Source organism: Macrobrachium rosenbergii, chromosome 13 (assembly GCF_040412425.1).
Source record: "Macrobrachium rosenbergii isolate ZJJX-2024 chromosome 13, ASM4041242v1, whole genome shotgun sequence".
Lineage (NCBI taxonomy): Eukaryota > Metazoa > Arthropoda > Malacostraca > Decapoda > Palaemonidae > Macrobrachium > Macrobrachium rosenbergii.
The window spans coordinates 20453866-20468548 of record NC_089753.1 but is presented as its reverse complement, the minus strand read 5'-3'; the positions used below and the strand labels follow the sequence as shown (position 1 = coordinate 20468548).

The window sequence follows — 14683 nt, the reverse complement described above, 5'->3', positions numbered from 1 at the left end:
TCGCGGGATCTGGTACTTTCAAGGCCGGTGTCAGCGACTTGTATTTTTATTGCTCTGCTGTTTATTATTCATTCAAGAAATCCAAGGTTAATGAGTGCTGTGTAATACTCGTCTAACCATCTGAACATTCTCTCTCTCTCTCTCTCTCTCTCTCTCTCTCTCTCTCTCTCTCTCTCTCTCCCGCGCTTGTTTTGCGAGGTTTCTTGTAGTTACTGATATCGCCAATAATTTTGTATTTCTTTAATTTCCAAAAAGCATCGATAAGCAGTGCCTTTTTTTTTGTCTTGTTGGCCACCATACTTTTGGCACACCCCCCCCCCACCAAGAGGACGGGTGTTGTGGCGCCAGAAGGTGTTAAGCCTCCCAGATCTCAGCAACCTTTATGGGGATGAGATTGCCAACCCCGTACCCTTTCCCACCCACCCCACAGGTGACCAGTTAACAAGAACCCAATTCACTGCATAGGTCAACAGATATACAAGGATTTTTAACAGTGCTCACTCACACTGTTCGTGTTGGGACGCTCTGGTTGTTAGTAAATGGCTTTTGTTCATTAATTTTTTCTCCTCGAATGAATGGCTCTGGCGAACTTCACTGCTCCTGGTACGCTCGCATAGGTCAGCTTATCGCGTGATAACGCGAGAATTGATTTTAACTACCTTTCCTGGCTTAGAAACAATAGTTTTTTAATGGTTCTGATATGTAAAGGGGGTGAATTCTTTGCCGTAATTGATGGTAGTAACGGCTGCTGATTCAGTAGTGTATTTATGCTGATGATAATCACGTTTTGGGTTATGATGACATTTCTTCTTCAAGTTGAAAATCAGATCATTACTGTAGCTTAGAGTAACACTATCAGAGCGTGATAATAGAATTGGATAACTGTAATTGACAGTTTTAGGGAAGTAAAAAATATGCAAGGCTTTGTTTAATCGTAATTAAATTCCCTATTGTTATCTAAATATTTCGTTGACGTTAAAAGTTAGACATTATATATATATATATATATATATATATATATATATATATATATATATATATATATATATATATATATATATATATATATAATATATATATATATGTATGTATGTATATATATATAATATATATATGTGTGTGTGTATGTATGTATGTAATATAAAAACAAAAATAAGGAAGCACACCAGAAAACGTTCATGTATAAATTTTACTGCTTCGTTTCAAAGCCTCAAGTTTCACGTGTTATAAAACTACACATGAAATAAAACCATGAAAAATATAAAATACATATAAAGTAAATCTCTGAAATTTACTAATTATTTACTATTTATTATATATATATATATATATATATATATATATATATATATATATATATATATATATATATATATATATATATATATATATATATATATATATTTCAACTTAATCTTTGAAGTGTATATCCTTTGACCTTTGGTTCTTATAATTACAATGTGCATTTTTTATTTTTGCAATTTTATTTTAACTTAACCGTAAATCGTATATAATTTTAAACTTCACTTTTGAATTTTCCTTTGTATGTATTTTTATATTTGTACGGTTTTATTTTTGTATTTAGGATAGCTTGGAAATGAAGCCAGGAGCTTGAAATGTAATGATAAAGTGTATACTTGAAGGTTTTATGGTGTGCTTCCCCCTTTTTTTATGATGTGGTGATCAACTTCACGTCTTCGTTTATATATATATATATATATATATATATATATATATATATATATATATATATATATATATATATATATATATATGTATGTGTATGTATGTATGTGTGTATACTGTATACATACATACATACATACATACATACATACATACATACATACTCTTTCTTATATCTTTCCCACCCAAGAATTGAATTATGTACTTGGTAGTTAATCGACTGTGATGAGTCTAAGTCATGGTGTAGAAGCGTTTTGCACCCTTATTCCAAACGACTTGAATACTCTCTCTCTCTCTCTCTCTCTCTCTCTCTCTCTCTCTCTCTCTCTGTCAACACACGTGTGTTTGAGTATTAACACAATTAACGCCGTTCCAACGTGATTCTGGTATGTGGGTGTGGCAGTAGCATAGCTCGAGGTAATAAACACATACAATGGATGCGTTAGGATGTACCAGGACGGAACTTGCTTTTCGTGACTAAAGCCCCGTACACACCATGCATCATGTATCAGCCACGTGATGCAGTATTGGTGTTTAATAAAATCACTGTACTGCAACACTGCTCACTTGTTCTCGCGCGATATATGTGGTGAAAATAAATGCCTGCAAATGGCAGATAGGGTTCTCCACAAGAGAAGAATAGCGTCAGATTCTCAGTTCTCTTAAATGGCTAGAAAATAATAACATTCCCACTACTCTGCAAGGTGTGAAAGTCATAAAACAGCCGTGGTATAGGGTTTGTAACCCCACATCGTGTATTTCTATGCATCTTCCTGTTTTAAATGTATATTAATGTGGTGCAGAAGATAGGGAATGTATGATAGCTGATGGGTTTAAGAAGGGAAGCTGCCTGGTTTGGCACTGAGTGAGATAGAGGTGAAAAAATGGCATTTTGTGCGGGAATGGTAAGGATAAAGGGTCAGTGTGTTGAGGATAGGTGAAAGTGTACAGCTTGGGAAGTTGTATTGATTGTGGAATCAATGGATCTCTGGGCAGGGATTAAGAGTACATATGTGGTAGTATGAAGATTGTATGGGGTAAGATTGAGCCTGGCGAAAGGGAAACATCTGATAGAGAATGTGTGTGGGCCAGGATTGAAAGAGAATTAGAGTACAAGAGTTTCTTGAAGAGTTTGAATCTGTGCATTGCAGGTTTTTAGAGCATGCCAGTGCACAAATAGGTAAATGAGAAAGAGATGGCATATTGGGAAGGCAGAGCTCTTGGGGTGCATGAGATAAGAGCCTGTAGAAATATGTTCGGAAAAGGAATTCATTAGAGAACGATTTTCAAGGAAAAATGTTTACAAAATATACTTTTGAGAGAGAAAATGAGCTTTACTACCTTTTTTGTTTTTCAAGATATAGTCAGTCGGCAGTGAGTGACTTTAGGTTTAGGAAGAGGGAATAAGAGTGGTGAAAAGAGGAAATGAGAAACTTTGTGGAAAAAGAAGTTGCAAGACAGATTGGAAGACTGTGCAGGAATACAGGAGGATAGATCAGGTCCTCAAGAGGAAAGTGGGAGAAAGAAAGGGAGTAAGGACTTCAGCAGGAAAAATAACTTCCGAAAGAAAGTAAATGCAGATAAGGTTAATGAGCAAATGGATCTCAGAATAAAAATGCAGTTCAATAAAATGTGATTGAGCCATTGGCGTTGGAGCTGAGCAGACGTGCTGAGCAGACGTCCTACCACTCTGACTGCTGATGCATCACTGCACAGACACTTGAAATTGGTCCGGCCCATCAACACGTTGGCGATGCGGCTTCGTGTTGAAAAAGTGGGGTTTCAACACATCCGTTCAACACTGCACGCATCATGATGCAGTGTTTACGGGGCTGAAGGTCACGAAACGCCTAATGGGTCCCTGATGAAATGATAAGGAATGCACGAAATAAGGCAGGATCGATATTTTCGTGTCCTCTCTCTCTCTCTCGCTCTTTGCAATCACTTCCAAACATAATAATTCCCGTTGGGGGTTATTGCCGTCAGTGCACCTCATGCCGTGCACTGTAGGCATTACTTAAGATTCATTGTAGCGTCCCTTCAACCCCTTTCTTTCATTTTACTGTACCTCCGTTTATATTCTGTTTCTTTCATCTTACTTGCACCATCTGACTATTGTTTCATCGTGTAACTGCAAGGTTTTCTTCCTGTTACACCTTTCAGACCTTTTACTGTCAATTTCCGTTTCAGCGCTGAATGACCTCATAGGTCCCAGTGCTTGGCCTTTGGCCTAAATTATATTTTCCGTTCCACTCCATTCCACAAACGTAGCAGAGGTATGAAATACCAATGTTACAATTAGGGAAGATATTTAATAAGAAAGCTACAGTGGTAGGTGTTCAACAAGACATAAATGAAGCTGCGCTAATGTGTATAAGAGGTGAGTTTTAAGATTCGAGTCTTTGTTTCATAATCATTTGCGATTTATGCGTTCTTTAGGGGATCTTTATATAGGTTATGGTAAAAATAAAAACGTATTTAGTTGACTTGTGAGATGCAGTGCGTCTTTCGTAAACAATTTCTCTAAGATAAATAAGTTGAGGACATTTTATCCATCGGATTATGTTGGTTTGCTCAGATGCTTAGACTACACACAGCGCGCGCACGTATGTGTAGTCACACACGCGCACACACACACACTCTAACTACCTATACATACATTCATTCATACACACGTGCATACACAATGTTTGTATGTGTATAGCGACTGTAATAAAGCACATTTGAATAAAGAATTAAGTTGAATAAATTATTTTCAACATAATTTCCCCAAGTTACTTTTGTATCTGAGTTGGTCTTGGGGATACACTGTACTTCGATTTCTCCGTTGTCAGGCCACGCTCCTCCCACTAAATTACTCGAAGGTAAAGCCCCTTCTTGGTCGCAAGTATTTTCATTGTACCTTTTGTTAATTGGCAAGTGGGATGCGGTTTTGCACTCAACTGTACCACACTTTTAAGTCACGGTTTTTTTTTTAAGCTAACGATCTGCAATGGTCAGGTAAAGTACGGTACGCCTACAATTCAATAGAGGTTTAGTAAAGTGACTAAGAGTTCTTCTGAAACCAAGATAACTGAAATTCAGTTTCGGTCAAGAAAAATTAGTTCAGTGAAATTCAGTTCAAATTTAGTATTATACTGTATATATTAACAATCTTCTTCATGGCTTGTAATTAATAACTCAAAAGATTAAATTATTTTTTTTACTATGTCCATTAGTAGAGACACTTTTTAGCACGTCATCATAATTGATAATTAGTTACCCTTGTTACACCACCACCAGAACACAAGTCTTTCAAGCTTGGTCTTAACTGATGCAACATGTGACAGAAATGGCAGTTGGCACAGCTCCGGGAACCTGTCAGTCAAGTAGATAAAATCTCCTCATCATTGATTTACATTTTTGATTCCCAGACATCCTTGTAGCCAGGCGACGCTTCTCATTCATTTGTAATCAGATGAGAGACTTCTAGATGTATTGTCGGTAGTCATTTAAACAAGATTATTAGGTATAGGTATATTGTCGGTGATTTTTAACGTCCGTTGAAGCCTACAAAAGTCCCCCGTCTTCTGGACGCGATTCTTATGTTATATTTATCTGGTAATCATGCCTGTGGGATACAATTTCAATTCGGAAGAAACGGACCACGCGACCAGCATCCGCTGTACGGCTGGCTGCTGGCGCCAAATATTTCTGGGACGTGTACCTGAGCTCGTGGGCACGTCCCTAGGTACGTGCATACCTTGGGAACTGCGCTTTTTCAGGGATTTACGTACGAAGATTCCGGTCTGTAAATGCGTCGTAGATCCTCGAAGCTGAGATTACTTCTCTCTCTCTCTCTCTGTGTCTGTGTGTGTGTGTGTGTGTGTGTGTGTGTGTGTGTGTATGTTTTGTTGTCTTAAAGCCATTCCCTTGCTCGTGGGAAATGATACTTTGGCTACTATATAAGCAACAAAAAACACTCGCTCTTTTCTTTTAAACGAACTTACAGTTTAGAGTGACAGTTCGCAAATCGGTTTCAATTTACATCTACTGGAAAGCATTACCCACGGGGCTAATTACTTGAGGAGACTAACAAAATACTCATGTAGCACGAGTCATTCCTCTAGACGAGATGCTGGAACCCAACAGATTATAAGGATGAGTGATGGTTATTGAGTCATAATCCCATGTCAGTGCCCTATACAGTATACTATAGCCTAGGCCCGAAGACGACAAGAGAGAGGAAAAAGAATGGTAAGCGACAAACCTTTCTGCATTTTGAATAAGGAACTTGAAGTACGGAAAGAAGTAGAAAGGGTGAAACAACATTCAGCAAGGTATTGCGTTTTTTACATGTTCCATTGTCACGGTTGGGTATATTGAGTCCAGAGGTCCAAAACAAGCCTGTTATTCACCATGATTACTTGCTGTTGCTTACGAGGCGCTGAGTGTTAATATATTTTGATCAACAATAATAACATAAGCATAATTAAAGTGATGACCTGATGGATTTTTTTCGTGAGATTTTCGTTTGGGCTGTCACACTTAAATGCTTCTGAAAACTGCGATATTTCAGACCAGAATCGCCACGTTTTAATTATTTACATTCACTCGCGTGTTCTCGTCAAAACGCTCGACTCGTCCATTTCCTTCAATTTATATAAATAAATCAAACTAATATATAGTATTTTGTGTTATTGCTCCTCTTCGTCATTCACTCCGTCGATGGCCACAGCCACTGCCCCGTGGTTTCGCGTAAACGAATATATCAGCCCAGTGATTCCGAGCTCTCAGATTTATCAAACAGAAATGAAGACTGACAACATTTCATACAGTTCGAACGGGGAGTGTCAGTGTGAACGGATCCTGTAGTAATAAAATGTGAACTTTTCGTTTTATTTGTAAAACTCGTATGGAAGATCGCCTCACTTTGCAACCAGTTGTGCATTTGACTTAGGGCGAGATATGGAGTTGACAGGGCGAAATACGATAACCATTTTAGGTAGGGTGAGATATGGTGTTGACAGGGCGAAATACGATAACCATTTTAGAGAGAGAGAGAGAGAGAGAGAGAGAGAGAGAGAGAGAGAGAGCAAACGATGAACCCAGTCGTTTTAATTGTAACTAAGGCATTTGATAGTTTTCTAATTATGCGTAGCGAACTGAAAATTATTATTATTATTATTATTATTATTATTATTATTATTATTATTATTATTAAAACAGCGGTAAAACATAAAAAAAATATATTGAAAGAAAGTCACTCGAGTGTCTTTAAAGTTCGTAGATAATACAGCATCAAGATCTCAGCCATTCTTTTCTCTCAGGAATTCTGGGTTTTAGGTATAAAAAGTTCAACCACTGAAGATCGCCGTTAATAAATCTGATTCAGTATGTACTCTGAATACCGATTTACTACTCAGGTAAGGAGGCAGTTGCCAAAACCTTGACAGCGGCTCTACCTTTGTTTTTAGGCTGCGTCTTTAGTAAACATTGTCCACTAGGTAGAATTAAATATTCTCTCATTCTAGTCCAGTGTGTTAGTAAGCTGCCATATCATTTCGGGCGCGACGCATGTTTGTCAAAGTTGTACCCTACAGTAGAATGAATAAAACTATGAGATACAGTTGCCTTACAAGTACTAATAATTTTATGAATGAGTAAAACATAATAGAATTCCCGTGCGTGGAAACAAGAAAATACCAAATGAATAACTCGTCTTGAGCTCTGCGGCCACCAGAGGTCTGTGGGGCAGATACAAGAGAGGGCCAAGGAAGAAGGCGATTAGGTTTCATCTCATTTCATTTCGTTTCATTGTGGCGGAGTACCTGCAGCCAGAGTTCAAAGTCCAGAGGAAGGAGAGAGAGAGAGAGAGAGAGAGAGAGAGAGAGATCATCTTGTCGGGCCTTCCTTAGTGGGTGTGTTTTTTTTTTTTTTTTTTGTGTAATGGTTGTCGAAAACAGTGATGTCATAAGTGGCTTCGGATTTGGCTACGAGGTGCCAGATCGAGTTAGAATTGGCCCTTGTACCGTGGTCGCATCTTAGCTCATCCGACAGGATATCCAAACATTTTCTCTAGCTTAGGCTTAAATATTTGTCCCACTTAAGTGCATCTCAGGGGCAACAGCAAATTTTTGTGTGTGGGGGCGAGGGGTGTGAGTCACTGCAATACGTATATATATCAATATTTAAAAAAACAAATTAAGATGTATTTTGTTGACTTCCATGCAAGAAGTTTAGGTAGCACGTAGCAATTATGTTTGGTTTCGTGAAAACTTGGTAGTGACTGTAGATATATTTTAACCGTATTTTAACCTTCCCATCTCTTTTTTGTAGTGTTTTTCTATGGGGTTGGAGTGGTGGGTGAGAATACCAGCCCTATGCCCTTCTCAGCCCAGGTTGTGACCAAACATAGCAGACTAACACGATTGACGAGATGGGTCGATAAAGCCACGGTGAATTTTTTAGACACTAAAAATTCAGTTTTTTTTTTTTTTTTTTTATCTGTTGTATAAGGAGTGTTTCTAAATCAAATGACGCTGACAGCCTGCAAACATGAATCGATATATATATGTGCGTATTTCTCGGAATACGATAGAATCTGTAGAAGTCAGATTGCAATAGCCTAAGTGGTCAGTTTGGTTGCAGTCTGATGAAACGTACTATCATTGTATCATTATAACTGCAGTAAGGATATCTTGATTAGTATATTGATTTCTACCATTTTCATTCAGTAGAAATAATTCGAATTAAACGCCATCATTCGGATCACTGGTTAGTTGGTTAATTGGGAGAAACTTGTTGGTATGCAAGGTGAGCAGACTCGCCTGGTAACTCCTCAGGTACTTTGAAAGAGCTCAGGTTCTAATTCTTTTTTATTATTGATACTATAGCAAGGATATGGATGTTAGAATCAAACAAAGTTAATAATTTACTCTGATATAACATCATCAATAGATTAGGTGTTAGTAGGAACGATAACGAATGGCTAATTCAAAGAGACTGTTCACAAAGCAATGTGTACGAATACTTTTTGCATAAACCACCCTTAATCTACGGAAAATGGACGCCCCAGAGTCGGCAATAGTTCTGTCGAGACTCGATACATATTACCGTAATTTTTGTCGGCAGAGGTGCACCAGTGCTGTTTAATTTCAACTCCACTGGGCAAAAGTGCTACCACAAGTAGTGTTAGTAATGCTAGTATTATCGTTTATGGCATTGCTTTTATTAGCACAGAATTTGTAAATTGTTTAAACCACTCCGATTACCTTAGTCCTATTAAACGGCTAGGGAAATAATAGAAGTACATGTTATTCTGTTTCATTTCCATTATTATTTTACACCAATTTAATTTAGTTCCCTTTGAGTATTTTGAGTTCAAAATGACCTTTAGAAAAAACTGAGTACCCTGAACATTATTCATCTGAATGAATGAATGAATGAATGCTCCGTGAACCATTGCTGCTCATGGTGTGCATGGAGTCCGGTCGCCTCAACAGGATTGAATGGTTGTTATTATCTGTCTGACAAACCAACGACCATCAGTGTTCAGATGCTTCAGGCACTATCCCGTGAGCAGCTTTCCCAGTCGTAGATTTAATTATTTATTAAATATCTGTTTATTTATTTATTCGCTGTTTTTCTTCAAGACTTAGTTCCATACATTGGGAGGCTGGTGTTATAAGGCTGACAATGTCTTGGTGCAACATTCCCAATCACATGCGTAGCACCCCCTGCACTCTCTCTCTCTCTCTCTCTCTCTCTCTCTCTCTCTCTCTCTCTCTCTCACACACACAGGTTCACACACATATTCTGAAGGTTCTTAACGTGACTGGTCACAGAAAGCAGTGGCGACTCATTCCGTGCTTCATAACAATAATATTGAAGAGGTCTCGGTTGCAGACACTAAATTATCTTAGGACGTGTGCCTACAAGACAGAAAATTAAACACAATAGAAATAAAGAATAGGGTTTGAATGAACACCGTATTCCTGCTTTTGAATTTCCATTGCCTCCTCTGTGGGGTTGTTCTAATGGACACCCGTTCATCTTTGAATAATAACAAGTAATATAACCTGTAAGGCTTGTTCCTTATGAATAGGAGCAATCTTGTCATTGCCTAGTTATGTAGACCTACAAGTTACGTGACTGAGAGTAATAATTCCGACCTCTTTTCAGAAGTCCCTTCCCAGAACAGTCCTCACCTGAAAGCATGTGGGTACTAGTAAAAAAAAAAAAAAAACTCGCCTTTCTGAGTAACGAAAGCTACTGGTCGAAAGAATTATTTTCTAGTGTGGTATTTCGGTGGATTGTTTTAAACAAGAGTTATTCTCACTTTTTTTTCTTTTGTCAATTTGGCCTTGCTCCTTACTGTTAAGTGTTATTTTCACACACACAAAAACGCGCACAGACACACACACCACACACACACACAAAAGCGTAGTTTCACCCCTGCGTTTTATCCCCAGTCAACCCGAGTTCTCATTATTGGTCAGTCCTGACTAGTCACGAAAATGAGATTTTACTGTTGACTTAACATCCATAAAAACTAGGCTATGTGTATTTTTCCCTCCCATTTTTCTTCCGCCTCGCTTTTTGTTGTGACTATCGGGCTTGGGTTACAGAAGGACAATAGAATGCCGACCCACGGCATTCTTCAATGAATGCAGATCGCTTTTAGTCACAAGCAGGTCTGAACACCTTGACCAGTTCAGCGTTGAAGTCGATGCTTGGAAAACCGGTACTCTTCTTATTAGTACGTGTTTTGCTTCTGCCAAGATTCTTTCCATTGCCAGCGGGCGGAGTCGCCTAGAATGCAATTAGGCGATGCCATTGCAAAACGTTTACGAATGGACATATGACAAGTCAGGTACTCCCTCCATCCCATCCTCCCCGTGATGGGTTATAGTCTACCAAAGCCCCAGTCTTTTTAATGGCCTGTCTGTTGTCTAAACGAAGTTTGATTGCGCAAGGACCGAGGCTTCTTGTGTTGCAAGATGAATCCCAGCTCCCTCTATACGTTCATTGTGATTCGTAACAAAAATAAAGAGAATATTAACCATCAGAAGTCAAGTTGTGCGACTGGTTGTATTATCACAGATTCGAATAATGTTCGCCCTAGTACCAAAATGCTTCGTTGTTTGTTTACTCATGCTTAGGTTAATTAAATGAAGAGACTGAACGATACAGTCCAAAATAAGAGCTAAATACGAAGAAACATCGTGTGACATAATTCTCGAGAAGCAACGTGATCAACGGCGGCTACTAGCGACCATAGGCAGAAGCGAAAGTACTAACATACCTCCCTGTTTACTGTCTTTTTGCGTATCACGGGGCTTCGTAAGAGAAACTGCAGTCGTCGTTTGCTTTCATCCACGTCATCTTGTTATCGCTACACATTCCACACGAAAAGACCCGTCAAGATTTCCATCAAAGTATAGTGTAGAACTTCGTGACCGAGCGCCAAGTTGAAACTGAGTCTGCGCAGCCGCACTGGCAACTCGACTATTCTTACCAGCTGTGCGAAGGATGTTGATTGTTGCCATATTCTCTTTGCGTCTCTCCACCCTCCCTTGTGGATGTTGGCTGTGTTGTTTTATTTAGTTTGTTTAAATTGTATTTCTTCATTGATTAGGCTCGTTTTAGGTTTAAAACGTTCCTTTGACGTAATTGAATTGTGCTATCATTTACCTTATTAATAATCTATCTATTTTTCATTCGAGATGTCGATGCATGTTTACGATAATTACAATAATAATTGTTTAGTAAGATATGTCTTAGTTTTATCTTTAATTATATGAAAAGTCGTGTCTTCATTTTCATAATGTGGAGAAGGGGTTGTGTAATGGTTCCAACCCATAGCCAGGGTCAAATCAAGTAAATGGAGACCCTCAAGGCCATAGTGGTATGGAACCCACAAATCGGACCACCAAATACCGCCCCCTCCCCATTCTCTCTCTCTCTCTCTCTCTCTCTCTCTCTCTCTCTCTCTCTGGTAACGTTACCGGTCAAGATTCTCTTGTAGAATTAATATTGTCCCCCGCAATGAAAATACATAACTCTTGGTGATCATTATTTATTGTTGATTTTCTTTATATAAAGTTAAGTATACCTTAATTTAACCAGACCACTGAGCTGTTTCTCTCTCTCTCTCTCTCTCTCTCTCTCTCTCTCTCTCTCTATATATATATATATATATATATATATATATATATTATATATATATATATATATATATATATATATATATATATATATATATGCTATCATTACACAATACAATTTCATTTTTACAGTAATTTTAAAAATCACTGTATCTAAGGGCTATCGATGTAAAAAAAAAATTGTGTTAAGAATTATGCCAAACATTTTCTCACTGCAGAGTTGTGACTTAATTGTCATCATAATTGCAATAATTACTCCATATTGCTACGGGTTGCCAAAGAAGCAATAGCCCGTGCTTGCTTATGTCCATATTACCATCTTAATCCGCAACCACAAATCACCCTGATTTCTCCCTCCGACGAAGGCGGTGGTTGACCAAACCCGCGAGTCAAAGGTCTCGTTGGTTCGGAAGAGTGACGTCACACATTCAGTCTTGCATAGGCGACCAAGTTGCGCTCTGACCATGAGCATTAGTGGTACCATGATAGTATGTATGTACTCGTATGTAGTGTAGTGTCGTTTACAGTATTTTAATCGGAGCATTTGAGGGAAATTATTTTCTCTGTTCATTCTTCAGTTTCCGTGAAGATGTGTACGAGGTTTTGACGACCATCAAACAGATTGCGATGAAAAGATCTTTTTACTCCGTTGAGAGAGAGAGAGAGAGAGACTTTCACCCTTAGTTACATCTAAGACTAGATAATATTTAATATACAACGAGCAAATGCCAACAAACCCGTCAAAAGTAATTCCATCTATCTAGCTCAGGCCCGAAGAAAACAAGAGGAAGGAAAAAGGAAAAGAAAGGAAGAACGGAGGAAGATAAGTGAAATTAATAATGCAGGAGAAGTAGAACAGAATTAATTGTGTCGTGAATCTGCAAGAAGCGAATTCTTTGTGGCCCAACGGGGCAAATATAGCCCCTTCCTACCTGGTGCGAGATCCAACACAGAAATAAACCCCGACTCTCACCTGAACTAGTTCGCATAGTTAGAAGAGAGAGAGAGAGAGAGAGAGAGAGAGAGAGAGAGAGAGAGAGAGAACTTGTTTCAGTAGTATTGCATCTTGGGACATAAGGACGATTTTAAGTAGAAATTCATTAACGAACGATTATTTTTGTATGCGTGCGCGCTTTTGTGTATGTGTGAGAGAGAGAGAGAAAGAGAGAATTTTTTGTTATGGAAGCATTTTGTTTTCAGTATAAGAAAATAACGATTTTCTCACAAACCATTCTGGCTACATTTCGTATCAAAATCAACCCATACGGTGCCGAGTGATTTCAGTCCAAGTTACTGCAAAGACTTTATCATTTTCATCGCTTCAAACCATCTGTGTAGCAAAAGACACTGCTAGTTACCCTCACATCTTAAATTGGTCTCCCCTCCCTTTAAATGAGAACTATCTTAGAAACAGCAAGGAACTGATAAAAAAAAAATCCACCAAAGACCATCTTTCCTAATCACCTGGTCGTAGAATATGACGTTTGTTGCCGAGCCATAGTTCAAGTCTATATCACTAAGTGTTGCCGCTGTGTTGTCACATATTTATCGTTGTGGAGATGTAGCGTGGAAAGCTGGTGACATATATTTGTATATTATAATAATTTATGGTTGCAATTATTGTTGTTGCTCATGTTGTGTTTATACCAAGAAATTAAGGATGCGACTGGTTCATATTATATGTTCGCTGTTTGACATAAACTCGTACGATCCGGTCCACCATTCATATCAGCATAATTTAGCTAATAGGACAATTAAAGGTGATAAAATATCAAGGGTATAAATCTTTGGTCAATCTGTAAGCGATTGTTGACTCTCATCGAAGGTTATCTTTGAATGAAGCTCTCTGATAGACAAATGGAGTCTGTCAGGGTATTTTTTTTATCTGATATCCCCTTGAGTCCCCGGTCCTCAGATTACAGTAACGATAATCGAAGATTATAATGCTCTTAATGCAGTTATTTCCAAAGCTATGTTTGAATGGATAAATCCTATACTTATTTTTTAAGGAATTACATGTTCATGTGACGTTCGTTTTCGTATTTATATTAATTCCTGTATAAACACTTATATATCTCCTTATGCATATTTCGACTACAAGGTGCCAAACTGGGAGAGGAGTGATGTTTGTTACTCTATTAAGCGTACCTTTGCTTTTCCGAAATGAGCATGTCGTTTTTTCGGATGCATTTGTTTTAAAGCATTTTATAAGAACGACCATTTAAATGAACTAAAGAAAAATTTGATAGAAAGAAAAAAAAGTTTTAGTTTTGAATGTCAAATCTAGATTACATTGTCACATCTATCAGAATGTATTTTTCTCTATGTAGTTGTGTTATTAACAACCGGTCGAGAGTGGTTTGTGATTAAGCCGTGATTTTTCTGGACTTTGTCACCCGGTGTGAGAGAGAGAGAGAGAGAGAGAGCCGCGCGAAGAATCATGAAAGGGTTGATGGGAAAATAACGCAGATGTTTCAGTGGGCAGACGTCAAGCGCATCGATTGGGCAAAACGTTTATTTACAGCCGCATGATGTTTTGGGATACTGAACGCTGACTCAACGCAGGCGACTAGCAACCAGGTACATATTTCACAGCTTAAGAGGCATAATTAATCATGTGCCACTAATCCAGGGGATGCGACGGCGTGTAAGGGGCGCTTTGCATCCCACTGTCTAAATTACTGAGCCATTCGCCGTATGTAACAGAGCTCTTAGAAAACTGTAACGGGCAGAACATGTCATAAAGCTGTCACGTACTTCCTCGACTTCTCCGTTGGATTATTGGGTAATTTGTCTTGAACATAATAGGAAAAAGGACAAAATAATAATAATAATAATAATAATAATAA

The 14683-nt window shown here is 38.2% G+C and overlaps 1 protein-coding gene across 2 annotated transcripts in view; it reads right to left on the bottom strand.

Annotated features, from left to right (window-relative positions):
* AQP (aquaporin) overlaps nucleotides 1-14683 on the bottom strand; it is a 32286-nt gene that overhangs the window by 17466 nt on the left and 137 nt on the right. The window contains exon 1 of one of the 2 annotated variants that reach the window (XM_067114436.1): nucleotides 10973-11211. The exons of the other annotated variant lie outside the window; for it this stretch is intronic. The gene's annotated coding sequence lies outside the window, so the exon portion shown is untranslated. Of the gene's footprint in view, nucleotides 1-10972; nucleotides 11212-14683 lie in introns of those variants that run through there. 2 annotated transcript variants of the gene reach the window in all.